Here is a 19,110-nt window from a genome sequence, read left to right as displayed (position 1 = left end):
CAGATTAGGGGCCTGGCAGCAGCTATGGGAGGCCCGTATTCTGCCAGCACCCTATGACTAAAAATGGAACACACCAGCAGTGTGAGGAGACCTGAAAGTGGCACATGGCAGAGTGTGGCGATGGAGACAGCAGCAATGGGAGGCCGTACAGGGACCCATGACAGACTCTGGACTTGGCAGCAGCATGAGGAGGCGGTATAGGGGCCCATGGCAGATTAGGGGCCTGGCAGCAGCTATGGGAGGCCCGTAATCTGCCAGCACCCTATGTCAAAAAATTCAACACACCAGCAGTGTGAGGAGACCTGAAAGTGGCACATGGCATGAGACACTGTGGATCTGGCAGCAGCATGAGGAGGCGGTACAGGGGCCCATGGCAGATTAGGGGCCTGGCAGCAGCTATAGGAGGCCCGTAATCTGCCAGCACCCTATGACAAAAAATGGAACACACCAGCAGTGTGAGGAGACCTGAAAGTGGCACATGTTTGGGGCATGATTCATGGCGGATTTAGTCAGTTGTGTCAGGAACTGGTGGTTTGAAATCCAGACTAATCCACGCCTGATTCATTTTCACAAACGTGAGTCTCTCCACACTTTGGGTGGACAGTCGTGTCCTCTGCGGAGTTGCAATACCTCCTGCCGCACTAAACACGCGCTCCGATGCCACGCTACTGACCGGGCATGACAGCCTTTCAAGGGCAAATTCAGCTAGTTGGGGCCAAAGGTCAAGTTTCGTTGCCCAGTAGTCAAGGGGATTGTCTACCTCGGTTGGCAGGGTGCTGTCCAAGTAGGCCTAAGCCTGTTGTTTGAGGTCCTGCTCCAGGTCCACCTGATGCTGCTGCTGCGGCTGGTTAGTAGTTTCCTCACTGCGCTGGTGAAGAAAGCTACTCATCATCGACTGCAGACTGAGGCAGCCGCTGCTGGTGGAGCTACCACTGCTCCTACCACCCCACCCCTCCCCTGCTGCCATGGCAGCGAAACGCGAGCACACAGGGCCCACAGTGTCTGAGGATGGACGTTGGCGCAGACAGGCAGAGACCAGCTGACTACATAGGTGGTTTTTATAGTACGTTATTTTGGCCTCCCTCTCAGCAGGTGTGAAAAAGGCCACCATTTTGGAACGGTAGCGAGGGTCCAACAAGGTGGACAGCCAAAAGTCATCCCTCTGTCTGATGGTTATTATTCCGCTGTCGGTACGCAAGCAACCGAGCATGCTATGGGCCATTTGTGCCAAGGAATGCGAGGGACTCCCTGCCTCCATCTCCACAGCATACTGCCACGGTGCATCTGGGTCCTCTGTCTCCTCTTCCTCCTCCTCTACCAGATGCTCCTGCTCCTCCACTCCTGTCCGCTGAGTGGAAAAACCACCCATTTCACTCAATAATTCCTGAGCACCAATGTCCTCCTCTACCTCCTCCTCTTCTTCCTGTCCTGCCACCACAGGGGTCATGTGGCGTTGAGATCTGTGCGCCACGTCTACCGCACCCTGACCAGCCATTGTTAACAGCATTTGTTCCAGGACGTGCAAAAGAGGAATGACGTCGTTCATCCCATAGTCCTGCCGACTCACGAATAGCGTGGCCTCCTCAAAGGGCCTGAGCAAGCGCAGGTGTCACGCATGAGCTGCCAATGGCTGACATCTAAGTTACACAGGGAGTACCTTTATCCGCTTTTAACATCAGGAAATCTGTGATGGCCTTTTGCTGTTCGTAAAGGCGGTCTAACATATGTAGGGTTGAATTCCACCTTGTTGCAACGTCACAGCATGAGGAGTCGGTACGGGGGCCCATGGCAGATTACGGGCCTGGCAGCAGCAATGGGAGGCCCGTAATCTGCCAGCACCCTATGTCAAAAAATTCAAAACACCAGCAGTGTGTGAGGAGACCTGAAAGTGGCACATGGCAGAGTGTGGCGATGGAGACAGCAGCAATGGGAGGCCGTACAGAGACCCATGAGAGACTCTGGACCTGGCAGCAGCATGAGGAGGCGGTATAGGGGCCCATGGCAGATTAGGGGCCTGGCAGCAGCTATAGGAGGCCCGTAATCTGCCAGCACCCTATGTAAAAAAAATTGAACACACCAGCAGTGTGAGGAGACCTGAAAGTGGCACATGGCATGAGACACTGTGGACCTGGCAGCAGAATGAGGAGGCGGTACAGGGGCCCATGGCAGATTAGGGGCCTGGCAGCAGCTATGGGAGGCCCGTAATCTGCCAGCACCCAATGTCAAAAAATTCAACACACCAGCAGTGTGAGGAGACCTGAAAGTGGCACATGGCAGAGTGTGGCGATGGAGACAGCAGCAATGGGAGGCCGTACAGGGACCCATGACAGACTCTGGACTTGGCAGCAGCATGAGGAGGCGGAATAGGGGCCCATGGCAGATTAGGGGCCTGGCAGCAGCTATGGGAGGCCCGTAATCTGCCAGCACCCTATGTCAAAAAATTCAACACACCAGCAGTGTGAGGAGACCTGAAAGTGGCACATGGCATGAGACACTGTGGACCTGGCAGCAGCATGAGGAGGCGGTACAGGGGCCCATGGCAGATTAGGGGCCTGGCAGCAGCTATGGGAGGCCCGTATTCTGCCAGCACCCTATGACTAAAAATGGAACACACCAGCAGTGTGAGGAGACCTGAAAGTGGCACATGGCAGAGTGTGGCGATGGAGACAGCAGCAATGGGAGGCCGTACAGGGACCCATGACAGACTCTGGACTTGCCAGCAGCATGAGGAGGCGGTATAGGGGCCCATGGCAGATTAGGGGCCTGGCAGCAGCTATGGGAGGCCCGTAATCTGCCAGCACCCTATGTCAAAAAATTCAACACACCAGCATTGTGAGGAGACCTGAAAGTGGCACATGGCATGAGACACTGTGGACCTGGCAGCAGCATGAGGAGGCGGAACAGGGGCCCATGGCAGATTAGGGGCCTGGCAGCAGCTATAGGAGGCCCGTAATCTGCCAGCACCCTATGACAAAAAATGGAACACACCAGCAGTGTGAGGAGACCTGAAAGTGGCACATGGCAGAGTGTGGCGATGGAGACAGCAGCAATGGGAGGCCGTACAGGGACCCATGACAAACTCTGGACCTGGCAGCAGCATGAGGAGGCGGTATAGGGGCCCATGGCAGATTAGGGGCCTGGCAGCAGCTATGGGAGGCCCGTAATCTGCCAGCACCCTATGTCAAAAAATTCAACACACCAGCAGTGTGAGGAGACCTGAAAGTGGCACATGGCATGAGACACTGTGGACCTGGCAGCAGCATGAGGAGGCAGTACAGGGGCCCATGGCAGATTAGGGGCCTGGCAGCAGCTATGGGAGGCCCGTAATCTGCCAGCACCCTATGACAAAAAATGGAACACACCAGCAGTGTGAGGAGACCTGAAAGTGGCACATGGCAGAGTGTGGCGATGGAGACAGCAGCAATGGGAGGCCGTACAGGGACCCATGAGAGACTCTGGACCTGGCAGCAGCATGAGGAGGCGGTATAGGGGCCCATGGCAGATTAGGGGCCTGGCAGCAGCTATGGGAGGCCCGTAATCTGCCAGCACCCTATGTCAAAAAATTGAACACACCAGCAGTGTGTGAGGAGACCTGAAAGTGGCACATGGCAGAGTGTGGCGATGGAGACAGCAGCAATGGGAGGCCGTACAGGGACCCATGAGAGACTCTGGACCTGGCAGCAGCATGAGGAGGCGGTATAGGGGCCCATGGCAGATTAGGGGCCTGGCAGCAGCTATGGGAGGCCCGTAATCTGCCAGCACCCTATGTCAAAAAATTGAACACACCAGCAGTGTGAGGAGACCTGAAAGTGGCACATGGCATGAGACACTGTGGACCTGGCAGCAGCATGAGGAGGCGGTACAGGGGACCATGGCAGATTAGGGGCCTGGCAGCAGCTATAGGAGGCCCGTAATCTGCCAGCACCCTATGACAAAAAATGGAACACACCAGCAGTGTGAGGAGACCTGAAAGTGGCACATGGCAGAGTGTGGCGATGGAGACAGCAGCAATGGGAGGCCGTACAGGGACCCATGAGAGACTCTGGAACTGGCTGCAGCATGAGGAGGCGGTATAGGGGCCCATGGCAGATTAGGGGCCTGGCAGCAGCTATGGGAGGCCCGTAATATGCCAGCACCCTATGTCAAAAAATTGAACACACAAGCAGTGTGTGAGGAGACCTGAAAGTGGCACATGGCAGAGTGTGGCGATGGAGACAGCAGCAATGGGAGGCTGTACAGGGACCCATGACAGACTCTGGACTTGGCAGCAGCATGAGGAGGTGGTATAGGGGCCCATGGCAGATTAGGGGCCTGGCAGCAGCTATGGGAGGCCCGTAATCTGCCAGCACCCTATGTCAAAAAATTCAACACACCAGCAGTGTGAGGAGACCTGAAAGTGGCACATGTCATGAAACACTGTGGACCTGGCAGCAGCATGAGGAGGCGGTACAGGGGCCCATGGCAGATTAGGGGCCTGGCAGCAGCTATAGGAGGCCGGTAATCTGCCAGCACCCTATGACAAAAAATGGAACACACCAGCAGTGTGAGGAGACCTGAAAGTGGCACATGGCAGAGTGTGGCGATGGAGACAGCAGCAATGGGAGGCCGTACAGGGACCCATGACAGACTCTGGACCTGGCAGCAGCATGAGGAGGCGGTATAGGGGCCCATGGCAGATTAGGGGCCTGGCAGCAGCTATGGGAGGCCCGTAATCTGCCAGCACCCTATGTCAAAAAATTCAACACACCAGCAGTGTGAGGAGACCTGAAAGTGGCACATGGCATGAGACACTGTGGACCTGGCAGCAGCATGAGGAGGCGGTACAGGGGCCCATGGCAGATTAGGGGCCTGGCAGCAGCTATAGGAGGCCCGTAATCTGCCAGCACCCTATGACAAAAAATGGAACACACCAGCAGTGTGAGGAGACCTGAAAGTGGCACATGGCAGAGTGTGGCGATGGAGACAGCAGCAATGGGAGGCCGTACAGGGACCCATGAGAGACTCTGGACCTGGCAGCAGCATGAGGAGGCGGTATAGGGGCCCATGGCAGATTAGGGGCCTGGCAGCAGCTATGGGAGGCCCGTAATCTGCCATCACCCTATGTCAAAAAATTGAACACACCAGCAGTGTGTGAGGAGACCTGAAAGTGGCACATGGCAGAGTGTGGCGATGGAGACAGCAGCAATGGGAGGCCGTACAGGGACCCATGAGAGACTCTGGACCTGGCAGCAGCATGAGGAGGCGGTATAGGGGCCCATGGCAGATTAGGGGCCTGGCAGCAGCTATGGGAGGCCCGTAATCTGCCAGCACCCTATGTCAAAAAATTGAACATACAAGCAGTGTGTGAGGAGACCTGAAAGTGGCACATGGCAGAGTGTGGCGATGGAGACAGCAGCAATGGGAGGCAGTAACAGGGACCCATGACAGACTCTGGACTTGGCAGCAGCATGAGGAGGCGGTATAGGGGCCCATGGCAGATTAGGGGCCTGGCAGCAGCTATGGGAGGCCCGTAATCTGCCAGCACCCTATGTCAAAAAATTGAACACACCAGCAGTGTGAGGAGACCTGAAAGTGGCACATGGAATGAGACACTGTGGACCTGGCAGCAGCATGAGGAGGCGGTACAGGGGCCCATGGCAGATTAGGGGCATGGCAGCAGCTATGGGAGGTCCGTAATCTGCCAGCACCCTATGTCAAAAAATTGAACACACCAGCAGTGTGTGAGGAGACCTGAAAGTGGCACATGGCAGAGTGTGGCGATGGAGACAGCAGCAATGGGAGGCCATACAGGGACCCATGACAGACTCTGGACTTGGCAGCAGCATGAGGAGGCGGTATAGGGGCCCATGGAAGATTAGGGGCCTGGCAGCAGCTATGGGAGGCCCGTAATCTGCCAGCACCCTATGTCAAAAAATTCAACACACCAGCAGTGTGAGGAGACCTGAAAGTGGCACATGGCATGAGACACTGTGGACCTGGCAGCAGCATGAGGAGGCGGTACAGGGGCCCATGGCAGATTAGGGGCCTGGCAGCAGCTATAGGAGGCCCGTAATCTGCCAGCACCCTATGACAAAAAATGGAACACACCAGCAGTGTGAGGAGACCTGAAAGTGGCACATGGCAGAGTGTGGCGATGGAGACAGCAGCAATGGGAGGCCGTACAGGGACCCATGACAGACTCTGGACCTGGCAGCAGCATGAGGAGGCGGTATAGGGGCCCATGGCAGATTAGGGGCCTGGCAGCAGCTATGGGAGGCCCGTAATCTGCCAGCACCCTATGTCAAAAAATTGAACACACCAGCAGTGTGTGAGGAGACCTGAAAGTGGCACATGGCAGAGTGTGGCGATGGAGACAGCAGCAATGGGAGGCCGTACAGGGACCCATGAGACACTCTGGACCTGGCAGCAGCATGAGGAGGCGGTACAGGGGCCCATGGCAGATTAGGGGCCTGGCAGCAGCTATGGGAGGCCCGTATTCTGCCAGCACCCTATGACAAAAAATGGAACACACCAGCAGTGTGAGGAGACCTGAAAGTGGCACATGGCAGAGTGTGGCGATGGAGACAGCAGCAATGGGAGGCCGTACAGGGACCCATGACAGACTCTGGACCTGGCAGCAGCATGAGGAGGCGGTATAGGGGCCCATGGCAGATTAGGGGCCTGGCAGCAGCTATGGGAGGCCCGTAATCTGCCAGCACCCTATGTCAAAAAATTGAACACACCAGCAGTGTGTGAGGAGACCTGAAAGTGGCACATGGCAGAGTGTGGCGATGGAGACAGCAGCAATGGGAGGCCGTACAGAGACCCATGAGAGACTCTGGACCTGGCAGCAGCATGAGGAGGCGGTATAGGGGCCCATGGCAGATTAGGGGCCTGGCAGCAGCTATAGGAGGCCCGTAATCTGCAAGCACCCTATGTCAAAAAATTCAACACACCAGCAGTGTGAGGAGACCTGAAAGTGGCACATGGCATGAGACACTGTGGACCTGGCAGCAGCATGAGGAGGCGGTACAGGGGCCCATGGCAGATTAGGGGCCTGGCAGCAGCTATAGGAGGCCCGTAATCTGCCAGCACCCTATGACAAAAAATGGAACACACCAGCAGTGTGAGGAGACCTGAAAGTGGCACATGGCAGAGTGTGGCGATGGAGACAGCAGCAATGGGAGGCCGTACAGGGACCCATGACAGACTCTGGACCTGGCAGCAGCATGAGGAGGCGGTATAGGGGCCCATGGCAGATTAGGGGCCTGGCAGCAGCTATGGGAGGCCCGTAATCTGCCAGCACCCTATGTCAAAAAATTGAACACACCAGCAGTGTGTGAGGAGACCTGAAAGTGGCACATGGCAGAGTGTGGCGATGGAGACAGCAGCAATGGGAGGCCGTACAGGGACCCATGAGACACTCTGGACCTGGCAGCAGCATGAGGAGGCGGTACAGGGGCCCATGGCAGATTAGGGGCCTGGCAGCAGCTATGGGAGGCCCGTATTCTGCCAGCACCCTATGACAAAAAATGGAACACACCAGCAGTGTGAGGAGACCTGAAAGTGGCACATGGCAGAGTGTGGCGATGGAGACAGCAGCAATGGGAGGCCGTACAGGGACCCATGACAGACTCTGGACCTGGCAGCAGCATGAGGAGGCGGTATAGGGGCCCATGGCAGATTAGGGGCCTGGCAGCAGCTATGGGAGGCCCGTAATCTGCCAGCACCCTATGTAAAAAAATTGAACACACCAGCAGTGTGTGAGGAGACCTGAAAGTGGCACATGGCAGAGTGTGGCGATGGAGACAGCAGCAATGGGAGGCCGTACAGAGACCCATGAGAGACTCTGGACCTGGCAGCAGCATGAGGAGGCGGTATAGGGGCCCATGGCAGATTAGGGGCCTGGCAGCAGCTATAGGAGGCCCGTAATCTGCCAGCACCCTATGTCAAAAAATTGAACACACAAGCAGTGTGAGGAGACCTGAAAGTGGCACATGGCATGAGACACTGTGGACCTGGCAGCAGCATGAGGAGGCGGTACAGGGGCCCATGGCAGATTAGGGGCCTGGCAGCAGCTATAGGAGGCCCGTAATCTGCCAGCACCCTATGACAAAAAATGGAAAACACCAGCAGTGTGAGGAGACCTGAAAGTGGCACATGGCAGAGTGTGGCGATGGAGACAGCAGCAATGGGAGGCTGTACAGGGACCCATGACAGACTCTGGACCTGGCAGCAGCATGAGGAGGCGGTATAGGGGCCCATGGCAGATTAGGGGCCTGGCAGCAGCTATGGGAGGCCCGTAATCTGCCAGCACCCTATGTCAAAAAATTGAACACACCAGCAGTGTGTGAGGAGACCTGAAAGTGGCACATGGCAGAGTGTGGCGATGGAGACAGCAGCAATGGGAGGCCGTACAGGGACCCATGAGACACTCTGGACCTGGCAGCAGCATGAGGAGGCAGTACAGGGGCCCATGGCAGATTAGGGGCCTGGCAGCAGCTATGGGAGGCCCGTAATCTGCCAGCACCCTATGTCAAAAAATTCAACACATCGGCAGTGTGTGAGGAGACCTGAAAGTGGCACATGGCAGAGTGTGGCGATGGAGACAGCAGCAATGGGAGGCCGTAAAGGGACCCATGAGAGACTCTGGACCTGGCAGCAGCATGAGGAGGCGGTATAGGGGCCCATGGCAGATTAGGGGCCTGGCAGCAGCTATGGGAGGCCCGTAATCTGCCAGCACCCTATGACAAAAAATGGAACCCACCAGCAGTGTGAGTAGACCTGAAAGTGGCACATGGCAGGGGCATGATTCATGGCGGATTTATTCAGTTGTGTCAGGAACTGGTGGTTTGAAATCCAGACTAATCCACGCCTGATTCATTTTCACAAACGTGAGTCTCTCCACACTTTGGGTGGACAGTCGTGTCCTCCGCGGAGTTACAATACCTCCTGCCGCACTAAACACGCGCTCCGATGCCACGCTACTGGCCGGGCATGACAGCCTTTCAAGGGCAAATTCAGCTAGTTGGGGCCAAAGGTCAAGTTTTGTTGCCCAGTAGTCAAGGGGATTGTCTACCTCGGTTGGCAGGGTGCTGTCCAAGTAGGCCCAAGCCTGTTGTTTGAGGTCCTGCTCCAGGTCCACCTGATGCTGCTGCTGCTGCTGCTGCTGGTTAGTAGTTTCCTCACTGCGCTGGTGAAGAAAGCTACTCATCATCGACTGCAGACTGAGGCAGCCGCTGCTGGTGGAGCTGCCACTGCTCCTACCACCCCACCCCTCCCCTGCTGCCATGGCAGCGGAACGCGAGCGCACAGGGCCCACAGTGTCTGAGGATGGACGTTGGCGCACAAAGGCAGAGACCAACTGACTACATAGGTGGTTTTTATAGTACGTTATTTTGGCCTCCCTCTTAGCAGGTGTGAAAAAGGCCACCATTTTTGAACGGTAGCGAGGGTCCAACAAGGTGGACAGCCAAAAGTCATCCCTCTGTCTGATGGTTATTATTCGGCTGTCGCTACGCAAGCAACCGAGCATGCTATGGGCCATTTGTGCCAAGGAATGCGAGGGACTCCCTGCCTCCATCTCCACAGCATACTGCCACGGTGCGTCTGGGTCCTCTGTCTCCTCCTCCTCTACCAGATGCTCCTGCTCCTCCACTCCTGTCCGCTGAGTGGAAAAACCACGCATTTCACTCAATAATTCCTGAGCACAAATGTCCTCCTCTACCTCCTCCTCTTCTTCCTGTCCTGCCCCCACAGGGGTCATGTGGCGTTGAGATCTGTGCGCCACGTCTACTGCACCCTGACCAGCCATTGTTAACAGCATTTGTTCAAGGACGTGCAACAGAGGAATGACGTCGTTCATCCCATAGTCCTGCCGACTCACGAATAGCGTGGCCTCCTCAAAGGGCCTGAGCAAGCGGCAGGTGTCACGCATGAGCTGCCAATGGCTGACATCGAAGTTACACAGGGGAGTACCTTTATCCGCTTGTAACATCAGGAAATCGGTGATGGCCTTTCGCTGTTCGTAAAGGCGGTCTAACATGTGTAGGGTTGAATTCCACCTTGTTGCAACGTCGCAGATCAGACGATGCTGTGGAATTCCGTTCTGCCGCTGCAGCTCAAGGAGGGTGTGCTTTGCGGTGTAGGAATGGCTGAAATGCATGCAAAGTTTACGTGACATTTTAAGGATGTCTTGCAGTGGGATGGTGAATTTTAGGAACCGCTTGACAACCAGATTGAACACGTGAGCCATGCATGGCGCATGGCACAACCTTCCTTGACGCAGAGCAGACACCATGTTCTTTCCGTTGTCGGTCAACATGGTTCCGATTTTGAGTTTGCGCGGAGACAGCCATCTGTCGATTTCTCTGTTCATTACACTGAGAAGTTCCTCCCCTGTGTGACTACGTTCGCCAAGGCATACCAGGTGCAGCACAGCGTGACACCGTTGCGCCCTGCACATGTGATATGCCGGTCGGGTAATGGGACTTGGCACGGGGGTGGCGGCAGAGGACACGAAGGAAGAAGAGGTGGTAGAGGCGGACATGTTTTGTGGACCAAGGACATGCAAACGTGGAGGATAAAAGCGGCGTGACCTGTCCAAGTTGCTGGTGCGGCTGTGACGGCACCACGTTCACCCAGTGGGCCGTAAATGACATGTACTGTCCCTGACCGTAGTTACAGCTCCACACGTCGGCGCTGCCGTGCACTTTGGCAGAGACCGACATGCTTAAAGACTGGCCCACCATCTCTTCTACATGTGAATGCAGGGCTGGCACTGCCTTTTTGGCGAAGAAATGACGGCTTGGCACTCTCCACCGCGGCGCGGCACAAGCCATCATTTCTCGGAAAGGTGCTGAGTCCACCACTTGGAAAGGGAGGGACTGCAGCACCAGCAACTTGGACAGGAGGACGTTCAGCTTTTGCACCGTCGGGTGCGTGCTCGCAAACTGTTGTCTTTTGGAAACGGATTCCAAGAAAGACTGCTGACGGAATCCGTGAACAGGAGTAGCAGGAGAAGGAGCATCTGAACGAGCGGAAGATGGCAACGAGCGACAACTCCCCTCAGCAGAGGTGTTGGAGCCTTGACTGGCTGATAGAGGGAGATTGACGTCGGGTGACGGAGCAAGTAACGGAGCGGGTGATGGAGCGGGGGCTGGGGCGGGCAGAACCGCCGTATCTTTATCACGGTTTTCCCAGGCCACCCAATGGCGACGCTGCATATGCTGCCGCAACGCTGTAGTCCCAACATGGGCCCCCTGGCCACGCTTGACTTTCTGGCCACATAGTCGACATACGGCTACGTTTACTTCCTCGGGCGGCTTGACAAAAAATTGCCACACCGCCGAGTAGGAAACTTTGCCCCCGATACTCCTCACTGGCTGACTGCTGCTTCCTCCGTGTACACCGGCACCACTACTGGCCGTGGTGGTAGGCTGCAGTGGAGCTGGTGCTGTACTCCGTGCCGTTTGCCTCCACTGACACTGCTGCGACCCTGCTGCCTCCTGGGCAACCCACCGACTGTTTTGCTCGCTGCCAAGCTGCCACCCTCTTCTCCTGATGATGCGGAAGCAATAGCCTGATGACGACGAGGCTGCCAAGTGCGATCAGCCTCCTCATCATCAATTAGGGTCTCCGCCTCACTACTAGCCCCCTCGGCTGCGTGTGGGTCAGGAGACAGACCTGTCTCTAGACCGGCTACCGAGCCACTCTCCTCGCCACTACTTCTTCGCCTGGCTGCTGAAGAGGCGGATGTCTCCCCCCGTTCCTGACCGCCCTCTGTTTGCTCTTCCTCACTGTACAGTGGGGCTGAGCCCACAGCATGCGATACTTCGCTTGGTGAGGGAACACCAATGGACAGGGGCAGGTAGAGGACACGTGATTTCAGTGGGCTTGGTCCCAGGCCATGCCAACTAACGGTTGTGTCTGACGTACCCACCGACCGCTGGCTGTAGGTGTCAGAGGTGACCTGGGAAGAGGAAGACGACCGAGCCAACCAATCAATGACGGCAGGGTTGTCGGTGGAGACACGACCGCTGGATGACACCGGGAGCACTGGCCTCTGGCTGCGAATAGTGCTGCCTCGACCCCTTCCTCTGCTGCCACGTCTGCTCGCTCCTAAAACATTGCCTCCTCTGCCACTCCTCTGCATGTTGTCTGACATACTCTTTAATTAAACGATTCTGTGTCCCTGAGTAACAATTCTGTGTCTGTCCCTGAGTAACAATTCTGTGTCCCTGAGTAACGTTTCTGTGGCCCTAAGTAACAGTTCTGTGGCCCTCAGTAACAGTTCTGTGTCCCTGAGTAACAATTCTGTGTCCCTCAGTAACAATTCTGTGTCTGTCCCTGAGTAACAATTCTGTGTCCATGAGTAACAATTCTGTGTCCCTGAGTAACAATTCTGTGTCCCTCAGTAACAATTCTGTGTCCCTGAGTAACAATTCTGTGTCCCTGAGTAACAATTCTGTGTCCCTGAGTAACAATTCTGTGTCCCTCAGTAACAATTCTGTGTCCCTCAGTAACAATTCTGTGTCCCTGAGTAACAATTCTGTGTCCCTAAGTAACGTTTCTGTGGCCCTAAGTAACGGTTCTGTGTCCCTCAGTAACAAATCTGTGTCCCTCAGTAACAATTCTGTGTCTGTCCCTAAGTAACAATTCTGTGTCTGTCCCTGAGTAACAATTCTGTGTCCCTGAGTAACAATTCTGTGTCCCTCAGTAACAATTCTGTGTCCCTGAGTAACAATTCTGTGTCCCTGAGTAACAATTCTGTGTCCCTCAGTAACAATTCTGTGTCCCTGAGTAACAATTCTGTGTCTGTCCCTGAGTAACAATTCTGTGTCCCTAAGTAACGTTTCTGTGGCCCTAAGTAACGGTTCTGTGGCCCTCAGTAACAAATCTGTGTCCCTCAGTAACAATTCTGTGTCTGTCCCTGAGTAACAATTCTGTGTCCCTAAGTAACGTTTCTGTGGCCCTAAGTAACGTTTCTGTGGCCCTAAGTAACGATTCTGTGTCCCTAAGTAACGTTTCTGTAGCCCTAAGTAACGTTTCTGTGGCCCTAAGTAACGTTTCTGTGGCCCTAAGTAACAGTTCTGTGGCCCTCAGTAACAGTTCTGTGGCCCTCAGTAACAGTTCTGTGGCCCTCAGTAACAATTCTGTGGCCCTCAGTAACAATTCTGTGTCTGTCCCTGAGTAACAATTCTGTGTCCCTAAGTAACATTTCTGTGGCCCTAAGTAACGGTTCTGTGGCCCTCAGTAACAATTATGTGTCCCTCAGTAACAATTCTGTGTCTGTCCCTAAGTAACAATTCTGTGGCCCTAAGTAACGTTTCTGTGGCCCTAAGTAACGTTTCTGTGGCCCTAAGTAACAGTTCTGTGGCCCTCAGTAACAGTTCTGTTTCCCTCAGTAACAATTCTGTGTCCCTCAGTAACAATTCTGTGTCTGTCCCTGAGTAACAATTCTGTGTCCCTAAGTAACGTTTTTGTGGCCTTAAGTAACGGTTCTGTGGCCCTCAGTAACAATTCTGTGTCCCTCAGTAACAATTCTGTGTCTGTCCCTAAGTAACAATTCTGTGGCCCTAAGTAACATTTCTGTGGCCCTAAGTAACGTTTCTGTGGCCCTCAGTAACAATTCTGTATCCCTCAGTAACAATTCTGTGTCCCTGAGTAACAATTCTGTGTCTGTCCCTGAGTAACAATTCTGTGTCCCTAAGTAACGTTTCTGTGGCCCTAAGTAACGGTTCTGTGGCCCTCAGTAACAAATCTGTGTCCCTCAGTAACAATTCTGTGTCTGTCCCTGAGTAACAATTCTGTGTCCCTAAGTAACGTTTCTGTGGCCCTAAGTAACGTTTCTGTGGCCCTAAGTAACGATTCTGTGTCCCTAAGTAACGTTTCTGTAGCCCTAAGTAACGTTTCTGTGGCCCTAAGTAACGTTTCTGTGGCCCTAAGTAACAGTTCTGTGGCCCTCAGTAACAGTTCTGTGGCCCTCAGTAACAGTTCTGTGGCCCTCAGTAACAATTCTGTGGCCCTCAGTAACAATTCTGTGTCTGTCCCTGAGTAACAATTCTGTGTCCCTAAGTAACATTTCTGTGGCCCTAAGTAACGGTTCTGTGGCCCTCAGTAACAATTATGTGTCCCTCAGTAACAATTCTGTGTCTGTCCCTAAGTAACAATTCTGTGGCCCTAAGTAACGTTTCTGTGGCCCTAAGTAACGTTTCTGTGGCCCTAAGTAACAGTTCTGTGGCCCTCAGTAACAGTTCTGTTTCCCTCAGTAACAATTCTGTGTCCCTCAGTAACAATTCTGTGTCTGTCCCTGAGTAACAATTCTGTGTCCCTAAGTAACGTTTCTGTGGCCTTAAGTAACGGTTCTGTGGCCCTCAGTAACAATTCTGTGTCCCTCAGTAACAATTCTGTGTCTGTCCCTAAGTAACAATTCTGTGGCCCTAAGTAACATTTCTGTGGCCCTAAGTAACGTTTCTGTGGCCCTCAGTAACAATTCTGTATCCCTCAGTAACAATTCTGTGTCTGTCCCTGAGTAACAATTCTGTGTCCCTAAGTAACAATTCTGTGGCCCTAAGTAAAGTTTCTGTGGCCCTAAGTAACGTTTCTGTGGCCCTAAGTAACGATTCTGTGGCCCTAAGTAACGTTTCTGTGGCCCTAAGTAACAGTTCTGTGGCCCTCAGTAACAATTCTGTGTCCCTCAGTAACAATTCTGTGTCTGTCCCTAAGTAACAATTCTGTGGCCCTAAGTAACGTTTCTGTGGCCCTAAGTAACGGTTCTGTGGCCCTCAGTAACAATTCTGTGTCCCTCAATAACAATTCTGTGTCTGTCCCCAAGTAACAATTCTGTGGCCCTAAGTAACGATTCTGTGGCCCTCAGTAACGTTTCTGTGTCCCTCAGTAACAATTCTTTGTCTGTCCCTAAGTAATAATTCTGTGGCCCTAAGTAACGTTTCTGTGGCCCTAAGTAACGGTTCTGTGGCCCTCAGTAACAATTCTGTGTCCCTCAATAACAATTCTGTGTCTGTCCCTAAGTAACAATTCTGTGGCCCTAAGTAACGTTTCTGTGGCCCTAAGTAACGATTCTGTGGCCCTCAGTAACAAATCTGTGTCCCTCAGTAACAATTCTGTGTCTTTCCTTAAGTAACAATTCTGTGGCCCTAAGTAACGATTCTGTGGCCCTCAGTAACAAATCTGTGTCCCTCAGTAACAATTCTGTCTGTCCCTAAGTAACAATTCTGTGGCCCTAAGTAACGTTTCTGTGGCCCTAAGTAACGATTCTGTGGCCCTCAGTAACAATTCTGTATCCCTCAGTAACAATTCTGTGTCCCTAAGTAACGTTTCTGTGGCCCTAAGTAACGATTCTTTGGCCCTAAGTAACGTTTCTGTGGCCCTAAGTAACGTTTCTGTGGCCCTCAGTAACAATTCTGTGTCCCTCAATAACAATTCTGTGTCTGTCCCTAAGTAACAATTCTGTGGCCCTAAGTAACGTTTCTGTGGCCCTAAGTAACGATTCTGTGGCCCTCAGTAACAAATCTGTGTCCCTCAGTAACAATTCTGTGTCTGTCCCTAAGTAACAATTCTGTGGCCCTAAGTAACGTTTCTGTGGCCCTAAGTAACGATTCTGTGGCCCTCAGTAACAATTCCGTATCCCTCAGTAACAATTCTGTCTTTCCCTGAGTAACAATTCTGTGTCCCTAAGTAACGTTTCTGTGGCCCTAAGTAACGATTCTGTGGCCCTAAGTAACGTTTCTGTGGCCCTAAGTAACGTTTCTGTGGCCCTTAGTAACAATTCTGTGTCCCTCAATAACAATTCTGTGTCTGTCCCTAAGAAACAATTCTGTGGCCCTAAGTAACGTTTCTGTGGCCCTAAGTAACGTTTCTGTGGCCCTCAGTAACAATTCTGTGTCTGTCCCTAAGTAACAATTCTGTGGCCCTAAGTAACGATTCTGTGGCCCTCAGTAACAAATCTGTGTCCCTCAGTAACAATTCTGTGTTTGTCCCTAAGTAACGATTCTGTGGCCCTAAGTAACGTTTCTGTGGCCCTAAGTAACGGTTCTGTGGCCCTCAGTAACAATTCTGTGTCCCTCAATAACAATTCTGTGTCTGTCCCTAAGTAACAATTCTGTGGCCCTAAGTAACGTTTCTGTGGCCCTAAGTAACGATTCTGTGGCCCTCAGTAACAAATCTGTGTCCCTCACTAACAATTCTGTGTCTGTCCCTAAGTAACAATTCTGTGGCCCTAAGTAACGATTCTGTGGCCCTCAGTAACAATTCTGTGTCTGTCCCTAAGTAACAATTCTGTGGCCCTAAGTAACGTTTCTGTGGCCCTAAGTAACGATTCTGTGGCCCTCAGTAACAAATCTGTGTCCCTCAGTAACAATTCTGTGTCTGTCCCTAAGTAACAATTCTGTGGCCCTAAGTAACGATTCTGTGGCCCTCAGTAACAAATCTGTGTCCCTCAGTAACAATTCTGTGTCTGTCCCTAAGTAACAATTCTGTGGCCCTAAGTAACGTTTCTGTGGCCCTAAGTAACGATTCTGTGGCCCTCAGTAACAATTCTGTATCCCTCAGTAACAATTCTGTCTGTCCCTGAGTAACAATTCTGTGTCCCTAAGTAACGTTTCTGTGGCCCTAACTAACGATTCTGTGGCCCTAAGTAAACGTTTCTGTGACCCTATGTAACGTTTCTATGGCCCTAAGTAACGATTCTGTGGCCCTAACTAACGTTTCTCTGTCCCTAACTCTCTCCCTGCATACAGCCAGGTCTGCCTCTGTTGAATGACTGGAGGCAAATGGAGAATTCTAAAATGGCCGCCATTTATAGCTCGACCATTACACTGTGCTGGCTGGCTGGCTGCTGATTGGCTAATGCGATCACATGTCATGAATGAATGCATTATGGGTCAGCGCGCCTTGTCTGCGCGCCTTCCCAGACATCCCCGCTCCGTCGCCGCACATGTCGCCGCCATTTTAGGAAAAATTTCGATTCGCGCATCCGAAGTCTGCTTATTTTCGGATTCGACGCGAATCGAAATTTTCATAATATTCGAAACGAATTCCACTTCGCCTACTTCGATTCGCTCATCTCTAATTAACTCAATTAACAATGGAAGGCACACAATGGTAGAAAGACACATAACACCTTAATAAACAGATTAGAGCAAGAGTCTTCACATCAGGTTTGTTTTGAGCTGATTGTATTAACATTTTCTTAGAGTTTCTGAGACTAAGAGGTTGATGCAGTCAATGCTGGTTTGGGCACAGAGACCCCAAATCTTTATCCTGATCATCCAGTTCTAAGAATCTGTGTGTTTTGGGGGAGACATGGACTTAAATCCAAGGTAAACTACTCCAAAGGTCCCCCCAGGCACACACCAAAGAATAGAGCCCCCTCAGGTGCCAGAGCCATGTTCAGTAGGCTAGAGGCTAGCCTGAAGTTCTCTCCAAAAGCCCCTGTTTAGGTTGGGTCTGTCACACGTGTTTTCCCCAGAGCCTGGTAAATATGGTAAAGCTCTGCTGAGTTCCATCATCCAATCATATGCAAGCAAAAATTCTTTTTTTTTATTTTAAATTGTCCCTGCACCTGATTTGGTATTCGTTTCAGAGTGAAGCTTTACCACATTACATTTACTAAGGAAAATTAGTGCTACTGCAAGTGCAAAGTCTATTTGCCTTTAGTAAATCAACCCCTGTAACTCAATACGTAGAAAAAAAAGATGAGTCTGCTTTATTTTTCATCTTTTTAATATTAAATTCCATCTGTTTTTGTTAAAGAACACTAGATGGTGCTCTATTGGTCAGCTCTAGTAGGTTGTCTTAGTTAACAAAAGTTTTAATACTTTTTGTTTGTCATCACAAGGTGGAGCTTTGCTTCATATTTTGTACACCCTAAGTGGTCTAATACAATTTCCAATTGCCATTTAGATAGCGACATGTCTAGTTGAAGGACAGATTGATTATTCTGCAGGTGTACTTCCTGCTTCCTTTACCAAGAGTGGCCAATCAGTGTGATCCTCTGTGGCTTCAGGTCTTATATAAGGAGCGTGAAAAAGTGTGTGGGTGTGCCCCTGATGACATTACCTGTGATGAAACGTGTAGGGCGGAGCAATGCACACACGCTACTGCGCATGCGCGACCGTCCAGTGGCCATTTTGGAAACTGGAAAAATTTGAAATTTTGCCTATCTATGCTCATTGATGTTCGTTTTTTATGTGAGTGCAACCATACTTCAAATAAATGTTGTCTTAATGGTTTTACAATATATGGAGCATGTTTCTTACCACTAGTCTGAACCCTATCCAGAGTGGTGTAGTTACCCTAATTAGGGTCCATTGCTTTGATGATCTTTACTTGTTCTCTTGGTGATTTGGAGGAGGATCTGGTTGTCCAGCTTTCTGGGTTGTTTACAACAAAGAGTGATTGACCACGCTTAACAGAGGGTCATGCCTTTTCTGGTAAGCCTTTCATATGAGTGGTTGGTGACACAACAGTTGTCCTTGAATTTCCTTTGTTTCATCTCAGCCTCTGGGGACTTTTTCTTTATCTGAATTTTTTGATGGACTATTTTTTGTATGACACATTATTCACTGTTTGTTTTACTAATCATTTGTCACTTTATTAAGAGCTGTACTTTATGTATATATAGCTTTAGCCCACTGTCAGCTAAAAATGGGCCACAGGTGTGATCCCCAGAAGTATAGCCAAAATAGCTATGGCTATACTTCTCTTTTAAAAGTGCATTTATTTAATTAAAAAGTAAATATATATATATATATATATATATATATATATACAGTATATATATATATATATACAGATTGAATATTTGACACACATTTTGTTTTGATTTTCTTAATTGTACTATACTGTGCGAGTACCAATATAAATTTCAATATTTTTCATCTATTTTAATGTCGTTACTTTATATGTATTTGACACACTGCAGCAGCTGGAAATGGGTATATTATTACAGCTGCTGGATGTTTTTTCACTATCTTCACAAAGCTATATTCTATATTTTCTAAGCCCATTATATTACATTTTTATAAAAAATGATTTAACATCTCCCTGCTGATTCTTTGATTAATATATACTACCTTGCCAAGGAGCATGTCAAAAGTTGAATAAACT

The sequence above is a fragment of the Staurois parvus genome, unplaced genomic scaffold, assembly GCF_062004578.1.
Source record: "Staurois parvus isolate SC_StPar_1 unplaced genomic scaffold, SC_StPar_1.0 ptg000096l, whole genome shotgun sequence".
NCBI lineage: Eukaryota > Metazoa > Chordata > Amphibia > Anura > Ranidae > Staurois > Staurois parvus.
The sequence above is the reverse complement of the archived record's forward strand: the minus strand, read 5'-3'. Positions refer to the sequence as shown.